This window comes from Prosopis cineraria, unplaced genomic scaffold (assembly GCF_029017545.1).
Source record: "Prosopis cineraria cultivar Desert tree isolate PC_DT_omini unplaced genomic scaffold, ASM2901754v1 PC13, whole genome shotgun sequence".
Taxonomy (NCBI): domain Eukaryota; kingdom Viridiplantae; phylum Streptophyta; class Magnoliopsida; order Fabales; family Fabaceae; genus Prosopis; species Prosopis cineraria.
The window spans coordinates 27392507-27404989 of NW_026555344.1; the positions used below are offsets into that span (position 1 = coordinate 27392507).

Genomic DNA, 12483 nt, shown 5'->3' on the forward strand with positions numbered 1-12483 from the left:
TTATTTTAAGTTTTTTTTCTAATGCAGAGTCCATCACCCTTAGTGATACATCCTCACATTGCAATGGCTTCTGAATTGTTTTTAATGTCAAATTACAACTTCGCATAATAAATTCCTGATTTGTTATTCCATTGTTATGAATATAAGAAAGAAAATTGTGATTATATAAACAAAACTTATGAATAGATTTATTTTCAACAAGGACAATTTGATCATTTATATAAATTCATTAATGACAGAAAACTCCTTAAGTACTTCAGTGGAATTATGACATTTTGAGGGACCAACTTGTCATTTATATATTTTGGAAGGATTTTTTTTTATTATTTTCCCTATAAATTAATTGACAATAACATATTATAATCCACAATAAGAAACAAGTGGAAGGTGCTATCTTTTCTAGGGTTTGTGAATAAAATCGATCACTACTATACCCATTTGCAAGTGAGAGAAGTTTGCGTTTAATAAACTGATGGCCAGGATTGAGTTTTTTCATAAAGCACTTGGGATTCATGTCTAGGTGGACGGACTTTAATGAGAGTCTAGATTACATAATTCATGTTGGACTGACTTTTTTAGACAAAAATTCTAGAGAAAATTTGAGTGAGGGACCCCTAATTAAACATAATAAAAAAGGACCCCTGAATTTCTGAAATTTCACTAAAGGACCCATATGGAATTGCTTTTGACTTTGTGACGGAAATGATAAAATTTCCCTCATTTAAAACATAAATGACTTATTCTTTTTCATATTATATGTTGTTCATTTATTTATGAAATGTTATTCGTTTTCCTACTTCACTTATTTATAATCCTAGTTTCACTTGATTTCATTCTAAGCGTTGGTTTTATGACAAGATAACTTGTTCATTCACATACTATATGTTGTTTATTTACATATGGGATGTTGTTCGTTTATCTACTTCATTTGTTTATGGCCTTGGAATGAAATCAAATGAAAGTAGGTCTATAAATAAGTGAAGTAGGGAAACGAAAAATATTCTATAAGTAAATGAACAATATACAGTATGAAGACGAATAAATCATTTATGTTGTTCATTTAAATTAGGGCAATTGTATTATTTTTATAGCAAATTTTGACATTTCTATCACAAATTCAAACAAAATTTCGTATGGGTCTTTCAGTGATTATTTCAAAAGTTCTGAGGTCTTTTATTATTATTATTATTGTTATATTTAGTCAAAGGTCCCTCATTGAAATTTTTTCAAAACTCTATAATAAATGGTGTTGCATTCAGAGACCTCAAACTCCAGAGACAAGGCCTCTGATTAAGAAAGTATAAACTTTCTTATCTTTCTTATCAGATGTTAAGATTGAGTTTAAATAAATGAAAAAAACTTATATACTTGATTTTATATATTTAAGGTGCTTGTATTCAATTAAATCAAGATATATGAATCTTGTATAGATTATTTTTCTATAATAAATTCTCATTATTAATTAAATTAATATATTAAAATTCACATGTCATGCTTTGATTTAATATAAATATATTAAGTATATAAGTTTTAGTCCTAAATAAATTTGAAGAGCTTGATAAAAATTAATTAAATCAAGCACGGCGTATTTTTTGCAATCATATCAAGCGACTCCTCGTGGTATCCAACTCATTTATTTTTTTTATTAAAAAAATCCAATAAGAAATTAATTAAATTAAGCGCAAAGCTTGATAAAAATTCAGCGTGTCTCATGACCTCCTTGATTAACAGCTGGCACACTTGGATGAGACAAGAATCACCTTGTTTTATTTTGTTTTTTTTCCCCCAAAGGAATCTCCTTGTTTTCTTAATATTTAATAATTTGATCTCTTATAAAATATTTTATGTTATTTTATTTTTATTATATATTTTAATTGTTAATATTAAATTTTAATATTTCTAATTTTACTATTTATATTGTTTACAATTTAATGTTATAATAATATTTTAGATGACATTAAATGTAAATCATCTAAATCTTAATTCAAAGGTTAGAAAAGGAAAAGAAAGGAAGTTGATTGGAAGGAATTGGAGAGAATCCTGACTAATTTTTGAATCAACATCACAGCCAACAGGTAATTAGTATCATCTCTAGTAGCCTTTGTTTGATTGTCTTCATCATGACGAAATTATTTGTTTACCTTTGACAATAGACTTGAAGATTTTTAAATAAAATTATTCCATCATATAATGAATCATGTAACGTGGTGAAGCTTCCTTTATGTTTTATATGCTCTTGAAACTACTTCATCAAAACTGATGAGGTAATTAAGATATTGACGTAGTCACAAAAATATCCAGTTTACCTTTATTAAATGTATATCTTTAAAAATATTTTTCTCATATATATATACATATATATTCATATTCATAATTTACTTTAAAAACTGTAAAAAGGATGAAATTGGAAAAATAATTAATGATTCACATTTAAATTGATTCATAAAAAAATTATCAATTTTTTCTAGACTGTGATGTATACATAGGATCCTAAGGAATACATATCAAATATATCCAAATTAAATGTCACCGCTCATCAACAATCAACTTGCTTTATTTTTTTCTTTTATTTATTTATTTTGTTGGTCCCTTCGCCATCATATACAGAACTAATAAAATTTATTTAAGTTTCAGAGTGTTGACTTGTTCACCGCATTGTTGCTTCCACATAAGAGTTTATTTCTTCATGCTTTGCAATCATCTTCATCGGAGAGAAAGTCATTCGTAGTCGTGCCAACTTATCGTCTTCGCTGAAAAGGTACTTTATTTTCTCCGCCAGGTTTAAAAGTTTACTGATAGAGAGAAAATTTCGTTTTCAAAATTTTGTGTATCTAACTCTCAATCTTGAGCGTTGTTCATTTTGAGAACAATATGAGATTAGAAGGAATCGGCATGGAGGGTGGGAGTCAAACATAGAAATCATTGTTCATCGATAGTTTTTCCAATATTTAAGAAAATATTATTCTTTGAATGAAATGAAATGAAATCGCATCTCATACCTTTTGTATTAAAGTTGAATCTTTTCAATTTGATCTGAACATTCTTGAATGAGAAAACAACAGGCAGAGCAGGAAGAAAAGTAAAGAGAACTAGGACTTGTTTGAATTTTGTTTTCTGTTGTTATGTTTTTAAGACAATCTTCATAGAATTTTTCAGAACAAGTTTTGAAAAAAAAAAAAAAAGAGAGTCTTGAATTGTTATTTTGAGAAACAAACCTTGAAGTGTTATTTTGAAAGACATGTCTAATAAAAACATACGGTTTTCTATCTTTTCTCTAATTTTGCAGAATAAAACATAACAAAACATAAAAAGATCAACGAGATGTTGGGTTTTTTTGCTTTTCAAAACAACTTTTAGCTTTTTCTTATCAGAACAGATAATAAAAAATATATTTAAATAATTTTTTTATTTTTCAAAACAAAAAGATGCATGCTTTTAATGTTTGATAGTTTTAGTCCTTTACCTTATTCTGTACACAAATTTAGGTGGTTATATGTAATGAGCATGAGTCAAAGGGAAAGCCAATTCTAAAAGGCTAATATATTAAGTGAAAGAGTCTCTCATATTTACAAACATCACTCACATTGGACTCATTATATTATATTTCTTTGTTCTTACTCATTTTTTCTCAGAGAATTAATCGTAAGCATGCCTCTGACCATTAGATTTGTTATTTGTGACTACTATTAATTCAAAAGGCAAAGTTTCTGTTAAATTCATTTCAAATATTTTAAATATGAGTTACACTACATGCTAACAAAGTCAAAGTGAATAATTTATCGCTTATTACTTTTCAGAAACCTTGGTAAAAAAATTTGATGATTTCTTCTTTAAAAAAAAAAGTAAAGTATTTGAACTTGTTATCATTTTATATGCAAAGTTATAGGATACAATTTGTATTCCTTTCAAACGTAATTTTTAATGATCTTTTTATCAATTTAAAGATGGTCACCACATGATGGACCTATATTAGCATAATTAATGGGGTATGAAAATGTTTACCTTTTAAGATAGTTAGATTCTTAAACAATAATGATACCATGAGTAATTTAGTCTAATGTCAAGAAATATTAGTGTAATTTTCTTTTACCACAGTATTAGTGAAATTTAGTTTAATAATAATAAGCTAAAACTATTTTCGAACACCAACTTTGATTTCTCCGTTACTCTATATTGATACCTCGGGTTGTTTGGTATAAACTCCATCTAAGTCTAAATTGTAAGATATTTTTTCCAGCTAAGCTTAACTTAAAATATAGGATAGTTCATATTTATAGAAATTATCCTTCCAATTTTACTTTTCTATTTGTTAATGTAAGTTTCTTATGCAGCATGAGAAATATCATCTTCTTCTCACATTTCATTATTTCTTTCTAATTCAATTGATCATTAGATGGTGATTGGAGTTGATTTTATTGGGATGCAAAATATAGTTGGGAATGTCTTACAACTTGGATCAAAGGAAGTGTGTTTTTTGAGCTCAAATAAATTGTTTTCTTTTGTGGTACTTTTTTTTTTGTTTTTTTGGAAAAATATCAATCAAGAACTGCTGAAGCAAATTTATATCGGTCAAGAATAACTTTTTATCAAAGCATGAATGGATACTTGTTGATTCAAGTTAGTATTGTAGAGAAAATTAATCTTTGAGTCCTTCAACTTTTAATTCACTTATAACTCAGTCCCTAAACTATGACTCGTAGTAACTCAGTCCCTTAATTATAACTTGCTGCTACTCAGACCCTCAACTTTTGATTCACTTCTAATTCAGTCCTTATTTTTTAATTTTTTTAAAAAAATTTCCTTATCAAATAAGAGGGATAAAAGAAATGCTCATATATTGTTCTAAAATACCCTCCTCCTACTCTTTAATGTGAGATATAAGCTAATATAAAAAAAGATAATTAACAAAAGTTGAGGGACTAAATTATGAGTTATTCAAAAGTTGAGGGACTGAGTCATAGGTTGAGAGACTGAGTTGCAGCGAGTCATAGTTGAGGGGCTGAGTTATAAGTGAATTAAAAGTTGGAGGACTAAAAGATTAATTTGTCCTTTTATTAACAAGTATTCATTTGGGTTTTAATGATAACTCATTCTAAATTAACAATGTAACAGTCCATTCGAGCTTATTTTTCATTGGGTTTTGACAATAATTGATCCCTGACTAGTATAAATTTATTCCAATGGTCTTTGATTGCTATTTTCCCTTGTCCTTTTTCAAACTCAGTTTTTTTGTTTTGTTTTGCTTTTTTTTTTTTGGTTTTTGACCAAACAACTCTAATGTGTAGGGCATATTTCCATGTCGGAAAGGGGATCAAGAGATAAGGGAGGTAATAATTGCATTTCTTGAAAATTTTTAAATTTTTATTGTTCTTCTTGTTAAGATTTGCATTAAAATTAAGAAAAAAATTAATCTTTTAATCCTTTAACTTTTAATTTATTTGTAACTCAGTCCTTCAACTATCACTCACTGCAACTTAATCCCTCAACTATGACTCGCCTATGACTCAGTCCCTCAACTTTTGAATAACTTATACTTTAGTCCCTCAACCTTTGTTAATTATCTTTTTTCACGTTAGCTTATATCTCACATCGAAGAGCAAGAGGAGGGTATTTTAGAATAATATATGAGCATTTCTTTTATACCTCTTATTGATAAGGAAATTTTTTAAAAAAAATTAAAAAATAAAGATCGAATTATAAGTGAATCAAAAGTTAAGAGACTGAGTCGTAGCAAGTTATAGTTGAGGTACTGAGTTACAGCGAGTCATAATTGAGGGACTGAGTTACGAGTGAGTTAAAAGTTGAAGAACTAAAAGATTAATTTTTCCTAAAATTAATGCAAATCTTTTCATCCTGATATGAAAGGGTCCGTTGTTTATTATGTCTGTTCTTCTCCAAAGTTAATCTGTTAATTTTTTTTCCTCCAAGTATTTTACATTATTTTAAGTGATTATTATCTATTTTGTGCTTGAGGCCAAAAAATTCTAGTGTTTGAGGTTAGTATATAATTTATATTTGCTATATACATATGTTATATAGAGTTGATAATTTGAGCCAAACTTAATGGGCCAGCGCGAAAAAATTTAAGATTGAACTTACCAAAATAATATATTTTTAATGTTTGAGCTTATTCTAGCTAGCTCGATTAGGCTAGAAAAATTCGAGCTAAGCAGAGTCAATTTCAAACTTGGACCGAATACTATCATTTTAATTTTTAAAAAACTATAAATTATATTAAATATTAATTAATTTTTAGTGAATTTTTTATTGAGAGACAATGAGAACAATACTATAAATATTTTCTATAAAAATAAAAATATTTATGCTGTTATATTTTTATTATTATGAATCTATAAAACATATTAAAATAATATTTAAAATATATTTTAATCTTGATTTTTAAATTTTAAAACCCTAAAATTTTTATAAAATTTTTGATTTTTTTAAATTTTTAAGAATTTGAAATAGTATATTTTATACTTTTTTGATAATAATAAAAATAATGAACTAAAATAAAAAATTGAAATTTTTAAAAAAATGAAAAAATTAACAATTCAAGTAATCGGTCGACTCAAATTTAGAAACAATAATGTTCAAAAGGTGGTTGGGTACTAGAAACATCTTAAAATTTAATAAACACTAGCTTTAATTTTCCTGATTGGATTATATATACAACTCACAAATATATATATATATATATATATAACTCACAAATTATTCTGTGTTCATCGTTTATACATGCAGAAACAAGTGACTCAAAGCCTGGCATCAAAGATATTATACATGGCTTGGGTAAGCGGAAAACCAAACTAGGGGATCAGGTAATATAGTATTTTTCTCTACTTTTTATCCCCCCCACTGACTGACATATATGGCTAACAACAATTGATATTCTATCTTATGAAGTTTTGTGCACAAGTTACTATTGCTTGATACACATGAAGAAATAAAACATAAAAAAAAAAAGTAGAGTGACAATTAATCCTTTGTCCTATTTAAAATTAAAAAATAAACATGGTTAGTTTTAATTATTTATTGCACTGCCATTGACAATTAGCATGGTATATTTACAATTTAAATGATATTTTTATAATAATTAAAGTAAAATAAAGTCAAGATATTTTACCCCTGTTTTTGTTTTGGACTAGAGAAGCCTCCTCTGCCTCTCCTTTGAGGCAGAGGTTAAATCTGGACTGTCCAGATTCCAGATTTAATCTGGATTGTCCAAATTTAATATTTTTATTTTTTATTTATATTTTTAAAATAAAAAATGTATAAAAATTATAAAAAATTTTAATAAATATACTTATCAATCTGACAGTTCAAATTTAGTATGAATGATCCAAATTTAATATAAAAAATTTAAATTAACTTTTCAAATATATTCTGGACAGTGCAAATATATTTTAAATAGAATAGTAAATTTATTAAAAAATTAAATTTACATTATTTATATTAAATTTAGACTGTCAAATTAATAAGTATATTTACTAATATTTTTTACAATTTTTATATATTTTTTATTTTAAAAATATAAGTAAAAAATAAAAACACTAAATTTAGACCGTTTAAATTAAGTCTCTACTTTAAAGGAAAAGCATAGGACGCTTCTCTCAAGGAGGGAAGCCGAGTTCGTTTGTTTGACATCAAAAGTAATTCCTAATATTACATTGTTGTGCCTATTTTAATTGAAATAATAGAAAATGTATACATTCATTTATAGGTTAGAATCAAGTACCAACTTTTGGGTGAGTTCGGTAAGTTGAAGATGAAAAAGGCCCTTTTGACCTGACGCTGGGGGCCAGAGACCACACATATGGCCAAGGTATGAACTCCAAGATGGATAGATAGATATAATTAGCTTTTGGTATTCCATAAGATTGCGATTAAAAAATTGTAAAACAATAAAAATTATTTTTATAGCGACTTCATTGATTCTATGGTTGATTATTATTCTCCTTTAATTTCCTCAAGTAGTCGTACTTCTTTTAAATTTCAAAGAGTAAGCAGAATCTAAAACTTGAAAAAGACATATTGATCTTACAAAGCGAGGATAATGAAAAAGTTCATGCAGGACTTGAAGAGGGAGTTCGTGGTATGAAAATCGAAGGAACGAGAGAACTGAAAATCCGACCAGAATTTTGTCCACAAGATATGCCAAACAATTGGAGGGTAAGTATTTTAATATGCATGTCAACATTTTGGATCATGGATTTTTTTTTTTATATTTAGAAATTGTCATGTTCAAGAACAAGTTATAGCTGCATACACTTACTTTCCCTCGAGTTCCTTAGAAACTATTTTTTTGCATATGGGAAAACTTATAATTTCTTGGGAAAAATATTCTCAAGGGCCACATTTAGAAAATATTTATTTTCAAGGAACCCTAATGTTAAAATGTTTATAGTTCAACTTGTGAATTTATGTGGTTTAAGTGATAATTAAATAGTGTAATTGATTTGCAAATTAGCACTAATTTAATAGTAAATACTTATAGTTTGACTAATAAACTTGTACTTTCTCTGTCTCAAATTATAAGATACTTTAAAAAAATTACATATATCAATAAAGCTCATAATATACACTTTACAACTTAACTTTTTTCAAAAAAAAATTATAAACTTTAAAAAATATAATGCCCTTCGTTTAAAATTCCATATATGTAAGAATATTAAAGAGAGAGAATATAATGAGAATGGTGATATTGAAAAAATGTCATTATATTGAAACCTTACTTTTGTCAAAGTGTTATATATTTTAAAATACTGAATCTTTTCAAAAAGTATCTTATAATTTGGGACTGATGATTATGTAAGTGGCAACGAAGCTTTTGCTTGGGGTCTACTAATAAAATTTGGCCACAATAATTTTACTTAAATATTTTAAATTTTTTATTAACTTTTTGTGGCTCATGATAGTGACATGGATTTTTTGTTGGTACTTTCTTGAAGAAAATAGTCGGACTTCCTCAAAAGGAGAAAGCGATGACGTTCCATGTAACACTTATAGCAATATTGAATGAGGAGGTAGAGAAGAAAGATGGAACTCAAGAACATAAGGAAGGAGGGGTAGTGTCTTCGACATAAGACTTTTAAGCCCCTTGGAATATCCTTTCACTTCATTTCATCACTTTAATAAATAAAAATATTGCTTATTAACTCCTTAGAATTTTAAGAGGGGAGAAGATCTAACCTCTCCATTTTTTTATTATCATTTTCTCTCCATTTCTCTAATCATAACCATGCATCATTTATTAAATCTATGACTAAAACAAATTCATTTAATGCAGTGATATCAATAGTTATGATTGGGAAGTAGAGAGAAAGGAATGATATGGAAATGAAGAGGTTCATCTCCCTTTGAAGTGATTGTGTTGGTGTTAATGTTGTGCTACTACGTACATGGAATTTGTTTGGAGTAAAATAAGAGCTTGCACTTGGTGGCTCTTCAATGTAACGTAAATGAGTTTTACAGACATTATATATATTGGATGAAAAGTCGAAATTCACCAATTTACCCCTTTCTTATGTTTTCGTTGATGTCATTAAAAGTTTTTCCTATAAATTATAGTTCTTTCAATCAATTTCAGAGATCCTAGTTTTGAACAGCAATAAAAAAAAAATCAATGCTATATATATTCCTTTTAATTAAACCACATACAATTGAGAGTGCTGCAGAGAATGCTATGCTAGGGTTTTAACCCTTCCCTGAGTTCTAGAGGCTTCTCCACTAGACGGAGTGATGCCCTCGTCGGCATCCTTCCCTCGACACAGGTTTGGGGGTGCTCGCTTTGGCTAACGTGCTTGTGTGTGTTGGGTTTAGGGTGTGTGAGTGGGGGCGTTTGAATTGTTTGACGCTGATTTGGGAAGAATGGTGATCGGTGGAAGGGTGGAGAGTTGGGATTAGAGGAATGAAGAAGATTTTTTAGTCAGTTTCGATTTTCATCTTGATTGAGCTGTAGCAGATGGAGACTTGCAATGGTTGCCTCCAAGGATTGTGATGAGCCCATGATGATGAGCGAATTGATGAAGATCTGTGAGGTTAATTTGTTGATTGAGCGGACCATTTCAATCACTACTACAAAAAACTATGGGAGCACTTATTTTTTCTCTATGCACTACTAGAAAAATAAATATACTTATATTTAAAAATTATATATTCATTACCATATCACATATTTATGGGAATTATGTGTGCATCAACTTGTGACATGTCGCTTGCCCTTATCATATCACATATTTATTATGTCTATACCAAAACCAAAACTTAAACTCTTGACCTCTTATCTTTCAAGTCTTATGCTTTTATTTTTTGTCAATTGAATTGAAAGGCACCTATAGTTGTTATATGAGAAATTAAATATATATTATATAACTACATAAATATATCAAATAATATATAATAAAAATACACACACATATATATTAAATTTTATTTTCAATTATTAATATGTTAAAAAATATTTATGTTTTATTTAAATTATTCTTTATATTATACTCCCTTCATTAAAAAATGTAAGGCATTTTTAACCGAATCTCACCCTCAATAAAGTAGTTACCTACTTTTAAATTAACCTTATCTTTTCATATTCACCCCTATTAAACACCTTACAATAAATATAAAGTCATTGTCAATATGGATACTTATAGAAAAAAGATAATGATTACACTTCAAAAGATTAAAAATAACTTATATTTTTAAATGAAAATAATAAAATATATAATTAAAAGTCATTGCCAAAAGTTAAATATTTTTTTTCAATAATTAGCTAGGGATAGAATTCTTTGTTAAATCCATCACTAATTATCTTATGTTAGAGAGGGATTGACAGTTCTTCGCTATTTTTCTCTCTAATTATCTTATTGTAGAGAGGGATTGATAGTTCCTTGCTATTTTCCTTATTAATTATCTTATTTTAAAAAGGAATTGACAGTTTCTCACTATTTTTCTCGCTAATTTCAAGTCAAGCTACAAAATCAACATCCCTTTCTAATTTCCTTGTTAATTTGGTATTTTAGAGAGGAATAGATATTCCTTCGCTAAATTCTCTCACTAATTTGCATTTGCTTGCTAATTTGTATTTTTCTATAACATTCCAAAATTTTCTTTAAAGATTAATTAAATTAACTGAGAGTTTTAATTAGTTCATTAAAGTAATTGGGAATTAATTAGGAAGTTTGGATGACCTTTTGGGTCTATTGGACCCTGTATGGGAGTTAAAATTGGGCCTTTTGAATCACTTTGGGCCCAATTTAATGGGCTCAAGTAAGGGTTTTTGTTTTGGGTCATCTATCACGATGGATGGCCTAGTTCACTATGGTAGATGGGATGATTTTAAATTCACAAAACACTCATAGGCTATCAAATAATAATAGGATCCGTCCATGTGAATGGACCTCACCAAGCTCACTAATAAAGGGATTGGACCCAGCCAAAGGTGCAGAGCCTAACATTGGTCCATGGGTTCCATCTCTTTACAAACTCCATAGAGAGGCGTCATATTTCCCAAGGGATAACTCCAATCCTAGCCAAAGAAAGGAGAAATACCAAGGGCCCTAAGTATAAAAGCCAACCATTAGGCGTCTTATGGTGGTAGACCATGCGATCAAAAATATCATCTCATCATCATCACCATCATCTCCCATCCATCTCCACTCCACATCATAACCATTGCGCATTTCAGATAACATAAACAATAATAATCAAACGGATTCCATAGAATTCGTGTTCACTATACTAGCAACAATTAAATCACTCGATAGATATGTCATCATGTTCATATGTTAGAATACATTTAAGTATACTTATGAATGCAGTATCACAAATAACAATCATCAAGTTATTCATTGATAAAACTCTTAATCCAGTGCATATATATAAATTTAACACATTCCTCGTGACTGTACATATATGATCACCATATATCCTTTGTTCAAGCCAAGCTCATTTAACAAGTATAAAGATCATAACTATCATCCAACTGCTCCACATTTTCTCATAAAACATGAGATTTAAAATGAAGATAAACTTATATGGAAGTAAGCTCTAAAATGAAATCGGCATGTGAGATAAGATAAATATGGTTATCTCTCACCAAGCAAAAACAACCACAAACGTTACCTAAGAAAACTCTTCCGCCAAAGAGAGGTGATTATCGAGATAAATCTACATGACCATATAATTCCCCCATAAATGCCAAATAATTCCCAACATCCTCCTGCCACAAATAAATTATTCAATTACTCACGTAACCACATAGTTAATCTTATTTACCTATATACATTCCTTAATCAATTCCTATAATTTTCTCAAAAGTACTGGAAAATCCATACAACAATATCTATATTGATCACATTATTCTCTCAATACTAATTAGTCCACATAATCCTTTTGTGACCAAAATCATCATCAAAATCCTTAAATCTTTTGATTGTAGTGTTTACCCTATACCATCCGAAATCCTCAAACTAACAAAATATGCTC

At 28.3% G+C, this 12483-nt stretch overlaps 1 long non-coding RNA gene across 3 annotated transcripts; it reads left to right on the top strand.

The window, feature by feature from the left end:
• The first annotated feature begins 2642 nt into the window (after positions 1–2642).
• LOC129291593 (uncharacterized) lies at positions 2643–9516 on the top strand. 3 transcript variants are annotated; one of them, XR_008588713.1, is made up of 7 exons: positions 2643–2758; positions 5286–5327; positions 6745–6821; positions 7724–7825; positions 8075–8172; positions 8952–9068; positions 9290–9516. It is a non-coding gene; the product is annotated as an uncharacterized LOC129291593 (long non-coding RNA). The 3 variants fall into 3 exon arrangements; XR_008588712.1 differs by having other exon boundaries at positions 8952–9516; XR_008588714.1 differs by lacking the exon at positions 5286–5327 and having other exon boundaries at positions 2688–2758; positions 8952–9516.
• The last annotated feature ends 2967 nt before the right edge of the window (positions 9517–12483 follow it).